We start from the raw sequence: 12771 nt of genomic DNA on the forward strand, positions 1-12771 counted from the left end.
GACTGCAGCAACTAGAACCGCATGGCCACTCCGGCCGGCAACCTTATGTTGGTAAATGTTCATTCAAACATAACAATTAGAAATATAGATGAAATTTTTGTTACTCATTTGTCTATTACACTATGGAAAATTGTACAGGTCATGTGTTAAATAGTGCCGTTTATAGTAGTAGCATTGTGTACATTTGTGTGAGAAACGTTCATTCGGCTAGTATCTGAGTATTAAAGTGAGATGAACATAAACCTGAACTATTTCAATTGGTCAAACTTTTGATCCGAAAGCTTGTACAAACGGAAGTTGTTGAAATGATCTCAGATATTCTGGGAGAATCTGAAGCACCGCTCGTTGTTGGAAAGTTGATTTTTCTTTCTGCTCGTGAGGTCCTTTGTTCAGAACAATGCCGCTCTCGCTCGGCTCATGTTAGTTCGTTCGTAGCCTCACCTGCCGTGGTTTTTGATTTTTTTAAATTGTGAAAACTTATTGGAAAACCGACTCATTGATTACAGCAGATCGGGCAATACGGAGAGAATTCAGTGTGCACTATGCACTTAAAAATGTTAGAATACGCTTGAAAAACTCTCCAAGAAAATCATTGCGTCGTCTGAGCCACGGCACTGGCATATAGTATCGAAGGAAACTGACGAAGATCCGAAATGTGAATTAATTTGGGTGTAGGTCACGGTTAAAGCACGCTCAGACAAGGTAATTGGATTTCTCTACAGGCCCCCAGGCACAGCAGCTGTAGTGCCTGTGCACCTGAAGAATAACTAGAAAAATATTTCTAGTAGATTTCCCCATCATATTATTGTTCTGGGTGGAGATTTTAATTTGCCTGATATAGACTGGGAGACTCAAACGTTCATAACGGGTGGCAGGGACAAAGAATCCAGTGACATTTTTTGAAGTGCTTTATCTGAAAACTACCTTGAGCAGTTAAACAGAGAACCGACTCGTGGCGATAACATATTAGACTTTTTGGTGACAAGCAGACCCGAACTATTTGAAACCGTTAACGCAGAACAGGGAATCAGCGATCATAAAGCGGTTAGTGCATCGACGATTTCAGCCGTAAATAGAAATATTAAAAAAGGTAGGAAGATTTTTCTATTTAGCAAAAGTGACATAAAGCAGATTTCAGAGTACCTGATGGCTCAACTCAAAAGTTTTGTCTCAATTACAGATAGTGTTGAGGATCAGCGAAAAAAGTTCAAAACAGTCGTACAATATGCGTTAGATGAGTATGTGCCAAGCTCTAAACATTCATGATGGTGTCTGATTGTACTATATCCAGTCTCCCTACCACTTTCGCGCAACGACGCTCTGAACGTGTTTTTTTAGGGAATTAACTAGTTTTAACCTGGGACCTGTTGCTGGTAAGGAGACGCCAGACCACACATGACATGTAGAATTCAGAAGAGTTCAGTGAGATTACCGATGATATAACCAAATACTAAATGATCTCAGCGTCAGCTCCACTGCACTCCCTGTAAAAGAATCTTAATACTAACTAAATGTAGTGGAAAGGGTTCAAGGCTTTCCTATTTTTAGTTAGCTGGTAAAATAACGTTGAAAAAGCAGTTAAGTTTACCATTGGAAATTTATTCTATTCACAAAACATCGTTTAGAAATTGCACTATTGATAAAAGGAAATGTTTTAATACAGGATGGTAAAAACCAACTGCGTTCAACAAAAATGTGAACAAATATTTCCTAAATGGGTTTCCAAGTTCTACAATCGATCGAAGGATGACCTATGCAATATCACATCTATAATCTAGGTTTAAATTAAGTTTCACAAAAGAGAAAACTATCAAAATGGTCTACAGTGACCCTCAATTATCTTTAATTACTTATCTAACTTGTCGTAAATTACAGTGGCTGATGTGGCTTCTCAATAACTATATAAAAGAAAAATCATCGCGTTTCAGATCTGTTCTTCAAGTGACAAATGTGAACACCATGAGTTTTAATTAACGATCGCCATTAGTATTACGCAAAAAAGGGGTGTAACAGATGAGACTTCTGCAGTTCTGAGTGAAGCTTTATGCGCTCAAATATGCGGCATCGCGTGCGTCCATTACCTTGTCGGTGTTTAGGCAGCGTCAGGGCGACAGCGGCTGGCGCAGCAGCCATCCAGCTCGCCGTCTCGGAACCAACTGATTCTTAACTTCTCCTTACTACAATTTACCGAAGTTAGTTTAAGAAAACTATCTGGCTATGTTTTCATCTGACCAATCAGGGTCTCCATGTTAACCTTAAGCTCCGCCTACAAAAATTCTGTCTATCCACTGAGAAACGTTATACTTTTCGTGGTGGGGCAATGTTTTTAAAGTTTGCAACGTAACAGAGACGCTAAACAGAGTCTCACGCTAAAACCTGCCACTAGTGTGGTCCTTTTAGCGTTATCGTGAGATCTATACTGTTCTTCTGGAGGGCTCCATCTTTTAACATGGGCTGGAGGATTAACCTAATGTAACAGACACGCGAAAAAGTCTCACGCTGAAACTTGCGGGTGGTAGTGGCCCTTTTTGTGTTATCGTAAGATCTATACTGCTTTTCTGGAGGGCTCTAGCTTTTAACAGGTGCTGGGGGTTGTCCTTGACATACCTGAGACGCGAAAAAGCCTCACGCTAAAACGTGCGGGTTGTATAGTTGTACAGGTAGGCTCGCGGCGTGGGTGCCCAGCCCCTCCCTTTTCTAGCTTAACACAGTTCTGCTCTCGGCTTCTGTCCTCGTTTCTCCCCTCGGAACTGCGTCTGCCTCACGGTGGGAAGGTACGACATGCATTTAGGCATTCTTGTGTTAGTCTGTGGTATTCCATTTGCTCACTCGTTACTCGTATTACTTTGGTTAATTTAATGTCACGACTTATTCGGAGCTATGTGACATACTACTGGATTTGCTTATCATGTCAGGGTTTTCATGTAAGGTGTTAGATTTGCCTGACACCTTAAAAAGCCAGACCGTAAGAGATGGAAAAGAGCCACCGTGGTACAACAACCGAGTTAGAAAACTGCTGTGGAAGCAAAGGCAACTTCACAGCAAATATAAACATAGCCAAAGCTTTGCAGACAAACAAAAATTACGCGAAGTGTAGTGTGAGGAGGGCTATGCGAGAGGTGTTCAATGAATTCGAAAGTTAAGTTCTATGTACTCACTTGGCAGAAAATCCTAAGAAATTTTGGTCTTATGTCAAAGCGGTAGGTGGGTCAAAACAAAATGTCCAGACACTCTGTGACCAAAATGGTACTGAAACAGCGGATGACCGACTACAGACCGAAATACTAAATGTCTTTTTCCATAGCTGTTTCACAGAGGAAGACTGCATTGTAGTTCCTTCTCTAGATTGTTACACAGATGACAAAATGGTAGATATCGAAATAGACGACAGAGGGGTAGAGAAACAATTAAAATCGCTCAAAAGAGGAAAGGCCTCTAGACCTGTTGGGATACCAGTTCGATTTTACACAGAGTAGGCGAAGGAACTTTCCCCCCTTCTTGCAGCGGTTCATCTTAGGTCTCTAGAATAGCGTAGCGTTCCTAATGATTGGAAAAGGGCTCAGGTCATCCCCGTTTTCAAAAAGGAACGTCGAACAGATGTGGAGAACTATAGAACTATATCTCTAACGTCGATCAGTTGTAGAATTTTGGAACACGTATTATGTTCGAGTATAACGACTTTTCTGGAGACTAGAAATCTACTCTGTAGGAATCAGCACGGGTTTCGTAAAAGACGGTCGTGTGAAACCCAGCTCGCGATACTCGTGACGAGACTCAGAGGGCCATAGACAAGGGTTCACAGGTAGATGCCGTGTTTCTTGACTTCCGCAAGGCGTTCGATACAGTTCCCCACAGTCATTTAATGAACAAAGTAAGAGAATAAGGACTATCAGACCAATTGTGTGACTGGATTGAAGAGTTCCTAGATAACAGAACGCAGCATGTCATTCTCAATGGAGAGAAGTCTTCCGAAGTAAGAGTGATTTCAGGTGTGTCGCAAGGGAGTGTCGTAGGGCTTTTGCTATTCACAATATAAATGACCTTGTGGATGACATCGGAAGTTCACTGAGGCTTTTTGCGGATGATGCTGTGGTATATCGAGAGGTTGTAACAATGGAAAATTGTACTGAAATGCAGGAGGATCTGCAGCGAAATGACGCGTGGTGCAGAGAATATAAATTGAATCTCAAAGTAGACAAGTACAATGTGCTGCAAATACATAGAAAGAAAGATCCTTTACTATTTAGCTACAACATAGCAGGTCAGCAACTGGAAGCAGATAATTCCATAAATTATCTGGGAGTACGCATTAGGAGTGATTTAAAATGGAATGATCATATAAAGTTGATCGTCGCGAAAGCTGATGCCACACTGAGATTCATTGGAAGAGTTCTAAGGAAATGCAATCCGAAAACAAAGGAAGTAGGTTACAGTACGCTTGTTCTCCCACTGATTGAATACTGCTCAGCAGTGTGGGATCCGTAACAGATAGGTTGATAGAAGAGATAGAGAAAATCCAACGGTGAGCAGTGCGCTTCGTTACAGGATCATTTAGTAGTTGCGAAAGCGTTACGGAGATGCCAGATAAACTCCAGTGGAAGACTCTGCAGGAGAGACGCTCAATAGCTCGGTACGGGCATTTGTTGAAGTTTCGAGAACGTACCTTCACCGAGGAGTCAAGCAGTATGTTGCCTCCTCCTACGTAGATCAAGCGAAGAGACCATGAGGATAAAATCAGAGAGATTAGACCCCACACAGAGGCATGCCGACAATCCTTCTTTCCGCGAGCTATACGATACTGGAATAGAAGAGAACACCGATAGAGCTACTCAAGTACCCTCCGCCACACACCGTCAGGTGGCTTGCGGAGTATGGATGTAGATGTAGATTAGATGTAGATCTTATGGCACACGTTAGAGAGCTGCGAGGAAATCGCCATTACCACCACAAAGAGAGCACATAATGCTCGCAAGGCAAGAAACAGCTCATGAGAAAAGAAGGTGTAACTGTCGATGGTTTCATGGGTTTCTTATTCTAGGTCCAGACATTCTCTCCACAATACCATCTACTAATGAGGTTCCCAGTTTATTCCACGTTACACCAACTCTCTGGTTACACTAACACACAAAACAGCAGATGCTGTGATGGTGTAAACCCCACATTTGTGGAGCAGCTGGAGTACGTGGAACTCAGAGGCCACAGGTCAGAGCAGCGTGTCACACGTCTAACGCTTCCACGCAATTCGTAAGCAGTTTGTTTCGTAACCAAATAACCACAAAAAAAATGTCGCCCCCTGATCATTTGACATAACTCCTACCCCTCCCCCCCCCCCCCCCATCCCCTCAATTCCCATCCATTCACCACCACAGATACTTTCTTGTGGGCGTATGTTAAAAGCTGAGTGGAGAAAACCACAGACAACTGTAGATTTCCGTGAGGCAATTACACATGAAATAAGTAACACGGAACGGTAGACACTGCACGAAACGTGGCCTAATGTGATCGAAAGATTATAGCTGTGCATCGATGATGGTGGAGATCTCTCTCATCCCGCAGAGATCTGAAGATATGGCTGATCTGCCTCACGTTTCTCAATACATTCCACATTCTTCTTCTGGTTATGTCTTCGCAGTGGCGTGTCTGCATATGTTCGTTAAGGAACCAAACATGACGAGACATGTCCTTCACCAGTATCGACATGCATATCATCGACAACTATGCACCATCTGGTTTCACCCGCTGGCAGAAGAGAGCCGTCCTACTCCGAAGACATTGCTCTTAAGGTATTACGATGGCTGAATACTATGAGCCGAATACAGTTTTGTTTTGCAAACAGTGATATCAGGCACTCACTTCAATACCTGACCTGAAATCCACAAGATCGTCCGATACCTCTGGCCTAGTTACACAAGGGAAGAGAAGATTAGTAATAATATTTACGTCTGCTGGGATCTAGCATTTGATGACCAAGACGCTGAACTGTGGCCGCTGGCTTTCCCTGACCACATTGCATACATCTGCACGATTCTCCTTGAATCACAACCGGTCTCCCGTGGTCGACATACTTGGACAACTTGTAAACGACGCCTTCTCACCTATAGAACGACCTTAGTGTGTTGATAACGTGCCATGCCCTTTTTACCAGGCCGTGTTGCAATACAGGAAGGACATGGTGGAATGCCGCCGACAAACAGTTAACTACTTTTACGCCATCCTACGACACGTAGACACCCAAGGATCCATCGCCGTCATCCAGAGAGTTAAGCATCGGATTATGGTGCGCATAATAACGATTGCCAGATATCGTCTACAGGGAATTTTCGTGAGAATGCGTCTATGGGACCCACTGTATCAGTAGACACTTACCATCCATGAAATCGCAACCGGTGACCGACGACGACGACAACAGTAGCGCATAACCAAAATCATCATCTCAATGATATAAACTCTCACCAAACAATCTGAACAGAACAGGGACAGAAAAGGGAGGCAATGGCAGTGGCACGTAAAGTGCCCTCCACCACACACCATTCAGTGGCTTTCGGAGTATAAATGTAAATGTAGATGTAGATGAAATATTCACCACTTTCGGCGATCACTAACGGAACATCTACGGCAACGTGATTGCCGATAGGACACCAACTGGTCCGGTCTTGCATTACATCAAGCGCAACATTTTGATGAAGATTACTCACTTGAAGGAACTTATTACCAGGGACGAAATAGAAGCTGCCATTGACAAGGTTGCGATAACAAATCTTCCGGAATGGATGGTTTGCCAATACAGTTTTATCGTGCCTTCTGGAAGATAATGGTCTCGAGCTGGTCCAATATGTATCAGAACTTCCGACACAAGGCTACGTCATCCTTCTCAGCTTCGTCACGGGCACCATCATTCCTACACATAAGCTGCGCCTTGGAGTACCAGTGTTTACTACCCACTTACTCTCTTAAATGTTGTTTACAAAATCTTTGACAGCGTTCTGGCGGCGCGCCTGCTTCCGCTTCTTCCCAGCATCCTTTCCCTGGAAGAGACGACAACAGGTGGTCAGGTGACTATGAAGACTGCAACCGGAGATAGTCGTGATATTGTAGCATTAGTCCCGAAGGGCCAGCTCCGGGTAGCTATGGTTGCAATAGACCGCGGTAGTACATACGACAAAGCAGACCACAGTTTCCTGTTCCCTGCGATGGCCCCTTCCTCAACGTCATACATGGCTTAGAGTTAGATCCCACATACATGATGGCAGTCGCTTAACGTGTCCAGTTCCGATAATGCGATCTGTATGTTAAAGCTGTCCGCGATCAAACCTGCTATACTCCTTCGTGCTCGAACCCGTCATTGGGAACCTGCTATATATGTCAATGGGAGTCACATAACAACAGCACGTCTTCCGTTGTCGAGCGTAAGTCGACCATCTACTCCGCTCTGGAACGGAAACACGACTGACCATTGAAGCAGTAGTGACATTCAGCGCAGCTGCAGGCAGCTCGATAAACGTGAATAAATCTGTAGCGCTGCCAATAGGACGTGGCGTCCCACATACCGAACGGGCGCTGTTTACAAGGCACCAGACCATCGTGTATCACCCTCTACACATTCCTCTCGACAGCCACTAACTTTCAGCGCGCATTGCAGATTGTCCGCACAGAAATCTACAACAATCTACTCCACCTTCTCAACCCTCTCAGCGAGTGGTATGCCTCTCGCTATGATGCATGAAAACAGGTGCAAGTTACACAGTTCTTGCCCTTATTGCACCACGATTGGTCTCCAACGCAAGTGGCCTTCGGCTACAATCTGACGGCGGGAGCGGTATTTAAAGTCCGGCATGAAACACACATGAGTGAGGACTTGATCTACTCAACGTAGAGCACAGGACAAATGCTCTTTACAGGCAAACGATGCAGAAACAGTGGAATGGATCGCAGCGTTCATTACACTCAGTTTGCTAGACGTCTTCATGCCAGTATGTCTTTCCAGCAGTGCCGGTTGGTCTCATTCATACCTTGTCACGTATTACGACCTTAATTGTGGCCTCCTGTATGTGCATCCTACACCCCCGACCACATATCGTAATACGGCCAAAGACATTTGTGGTGTCACCGCCAGACACCACACTTGCTAGGTGGTAGCCTTCCAATCGGCCGCTGTCCGGTAGTATACGTCGGACCCGCGTGTCGCCATTATCAGTGATTGCAGACCGAGCGCCGCCACACGGCAGGTCTAGAGAGATGTCCTAGCTCTCGCCTCACTGAAAATTATGTGGGCTGACAACGTAAGGAATGAGTAGGTTCTCCGGCGATTCGGTGAGGAAATAAATGTATGGAGAACACTGACAAGGAGAGGGACTGGATGGTAGGACATCTGTAAGACATCAGTACAATAACTTCAATTTACTGGGGAAGCTGTAAAAGGTAACAACTTAGGCTCTTCACAGATCGGGAGAAAGGCACTGCGAAAAGATCATTAGGAGGTGCACGTCACAACTAGGTGAACAGCAGATTAGAAGCCGCTTGACCACTGTTTCCTTTATTCATTTACAGCTTGCGTAAGGGCAAATGAAACAAGGGACTACAATGATGCTATTTGATAGTGTACCTAGAAAGGCAAAATCTGTCATCATATTGAAGACTGATCTGATCGCCAAAATACGTTACTAGGCTTCGTCATACTGGATATGACCTTTCATTTCTCTGAAATATGAACAGTTCCACCCAATCAGTTTGTACGAGGTGACATACAGTTTAACGTGGATTCCAGACGACGATGGAACTCAGTAGTTTTCACATAGAGAACGATTTGCAGAGCTCAACGGGGTTTATGTCACCGATAAAAGTCGAGGGTGTGAACGGAGTTAGATTTTTGTTATGAATAACTTGACTCATTTCATATTCCTGACAGAGACATGCATTCTAGGATGTCTGATAATCGCGAGATGATTTTTTAAACTTTCGTATCTACCAAATTCTAAAAAGTCCAGCTGTTGGTTAAGTGGTTGCTTGAATTAATAAAGTCCGGTAATATTATCTGATGTTTACATTTCCCTACACACGTTGTACATCCCGACTTGGTAAGAAAATTTCTCGGATTTTGAGTATGGAAATACGTGCCTTACATCAATCAGGAAGAATATCCTATGTTGTGATTATTGTCAACACCATGCAGTTAGCTGCCACGCATGACGCTACACTGAAAGCTTAATTAGAGGGTGCCTTTCAGGCGCTTCCAAGAAATGTTCCTGGTGCGGAACGCAGTGCTAATATGACGTTCCGAGAGAACACCAGGCCTGCATTTGCGGAGGCAGCTTCCAGCGTTTTACAGCCTCGTAAAAGCGAGTAACGCTAGTCTCGTTAACACGGCAACGTAGCCGGCGTTCCGGCTAACTTTGCGACGAAGCGTGCTGCGTATTGTTCGCTACACCCGTTAGAGGAGTGGTAAAACAACTCCGCAACTAAATTAGGGAGGACTTCGTTATCAGATTATTATTAAAGCAGGAGTAATGTTACGTCTTTGAGTGAGGAACATTACAAATGTTACTTTGCTTCGGCAGGATTTACGCTTTGTACATTGGTTGTTTGATTTTTCCTAAAACAACTTCAGTCTTCGTCATTCAAACGTTCTACATACAAAAATGTCTGTAACAACAGGATGATCAGTGCTCTCTCATAAGATACTCTGACGGGAAAAGATTAGTACACCCATTTAGAGTTTCCAATTCACTCAAGATTTATTTTTGCAACAGTGCATGTGTAATACATGAAATGATTACTTATACAGATTAATAGCACAAGTGGTTCTTAGGTATCAGGCGGGTGTAAAAATGAATGTGCGCAACGGAAAATAATAAACGCTGAAACACATCTTAGGATCTCTTAATGCTCTTCTTAACATATAAATTACAATCTAAACATAAATGAATGATGAAGGCAACTAACGCTACTAAATGATAAACACTGTTGTTCAGTATATATTTATTATAGATTAAAATCAACCATTTAAGTACAATTGTCTATATTTCCTAAACAAAATTATTAATCAATTGCCCAACACTGCCCCTTAGTATGACTGCACGGTATAATATCACTAACGCGAAATGACTGACAATGTCTATGTACCAAACACTGGAAGACACTATTTCAAAGATGATCTACCGTGGTGTGGAACCTCAATGGAAATAAACTAAGGTGATCGCAGCTGTTTAGTTTTCTACCCCTAATAACCCGAAACACCGTATGAAATGCGTCCGGTGCGTCGAAGTAATGGTACTCGTACTCGTCTGCAACGACAAGAGGACTCCAGCCACAAATAAACGCTTTCAAACATTAGGACGGCAGAAGGCGGTCATCTGACTAATATACTCTAATAATGTCTTCTCCTCTCTATGTTCTATACATGAGAAAAGCGAACTCCCAACCACAAGGACGGAGTCTGATAACGTCTCAAGGTAAGTATAGGCAGAAGTGCTCTCAATTCCCGAACGCTGTATACTCAACGACGACATCCAACCCGGAGGTGAATTCCAGAATCGTATAGGTTCGCAACAGTGCAGTGCCTAACTGTTGTAACTATAAACTCTCCTGACAGCAAAGACAGAAAGTCTGTCTGTACCTACAAACCTGATACCAAGCGACTTTCACACATGGGCGTTCACAACGGAAGACTCGTCTCTCCACCGCTGGCTTCCCAGCAAGGCTCGGTTCCCCACCGTCGTAATTCCGAAAACGAATCATATTTCCGAAACCACGGAATATTCCCCCTGTCAACAGATTCTTCCGAAAGCCGACCAAGCATATTTTAGTTTTTTGTCGTCCAGCGTGGAACATTTACGAGGAAAAACCTATCCTCGTACAATGGTACCCTTCTGAGTAACAATCCTTGGAAATAACCGAGCCTTCGTGGTTGCCGAGGTGCCACTTCTTCGTTCCTCTCACCTGCGTCCAACATATGCAGAGTTCCCGGTTACCCCCTACCAATACTGCTACAATAGCATTGTATTGTGCTCCAGAGCTCAGGTGCCACGACGTCCGTCTAGCTACTTCCTGTTTTTAAGCAATATTAACACTTGTGAAGGCCTTCCACCCAGAGCTTGAGTTTCTAACAAGCCTTCCACAACAGAGGTCAAAAACTAATTATGATTGTTGTGTTCCTCACGCTGCGAAATATTGCATTTTCGGGCAACAACAAAGTTATATAATGTGGCAGGTGTCGTTAGTGCACAGCTAATAAAGTCATTTTTTTAAACAATGGTTGAACTAGGCACTCATCTTTTCGTGTTTCCCACGCTGGTCTCGGTGTGAACTCATGGCTCAATCGTCGAAAATCTAGGTGGTGATGATTCCAAGCTCGGATTCTTGAACTTGAAGATTAAAAAAGTAATCAGCACTCCGAATTTAAGTTACACTTGGTTTTTTTTTTCGTAGCAATATCACTTTACAATATGAAACAAACTTGAAAATATCTTCCTCACTGTTAAAGTTCACATTTCATAAACTGACTACACTTTGCGTCTTTTCAACATGACGACCAAGACTTGACTCTCTAATAACACCTTACGAGCCCAAAAATCATAGTTACAAGTACGTCAAAGGTCATAGTGACAAAAGAAATAATTCACCTAATAATAACACATTCCAATATAAACATATCGATATATCAAAGTACCTCTACATTAAGAAAATCAAATCTGAATGTTGTCTCACAAATATTTTAACTACTTTACAGGAACACAGTAGAACATTATTGGTATCGAGAGGTTGAGACGAGGTGCCGTAATGGTTAGGTAATTGAAGTACCGTTACAAGTTCTGCCTGCCGTTTTATCTCCACTGACCTTCCAACCACTACTAGTACAGCCAATCATTCATTAGGCTATTCTGTTAATAAAGACACTCCGTCACCTTTCATGCAATAAGAGTTAACATACGTGGCAATGTCAGTCTCCTTTAAATATTCATGTATACGATGTACAACCTATGAAATTATACCCAATAGTGGTTGTAGTTCACGGCAAAGTATGTGGATGAGTGCTTGTAAGGTGCGAAATTACAGCCACCTTACAGCTGAAACACCCATGTCACGAAGTAATGCAGCCTTCACAATCGATAATGTAGGCGCTGACTCTGGTATGCAGTCGATCGTAGTGAGGGTGAATACTGTCCTGGAATACATTATGCCACTCCACCTCCACTCATTCACTTAGTTCCGTCACGGTTGTTGGTTCACGAGTCGCAGAGTCTCTTCTCGTCCCTTTGTATCCCACATACGCTCCATTGGAGACAATTCCGGAGATCGTGCTGACCAGTAAAATTGTTGCACGTCTCGTAGAGCACATTGAGTTTTACAAGCGGCCTGTGGGTAAACATTACTCTCTTGGAAGAACACATCACATTCCTCTTCCAAGAACGGCAAAACAGTGGGTCTAGGAACATTCTGTACATACCGAGCACTGCTTAGCATCCCGTCCAGAAACACCAATGGTGAACGACAGTTGTAGCTTATCGCCTCGAAGACCATAAGAACTGGTGTGGGCCGACGGGTCTTGGACGAATCACTCTACGAGACGGCGCTCACAAATCTACGTCGTACGCGCAAACGACCATCACGTGTGTGCTCGCAGAACCTGCTTTCAAAGCTAAAGACGACGGCGCCACCTTCCATCTTCCAGGTGATCTTCTGGTGACACCAGTCGAACCATGCACGTCGATGCTCTGGCGTGAGTGAAAGACGGGCTAAAGGTGAACGTGACCATAGTCGCAATGTTAGTAGCTG

This window comes from Schistocerca gregaria, chromosome 4 (genome assembly GCF_023897955.1).
Source record: "Schistocerca gregaria isolate iqSchGreg1 chromosome 4, iqSchGreg1.2, whole genome shotgun sequence".
Taxonomy (NCBI): Eukaryota; Metazoa; Arthropoda; class Insecta; order Orthoptera; family Acrididae; genus Schistocerca; species Schistocerca gregaria.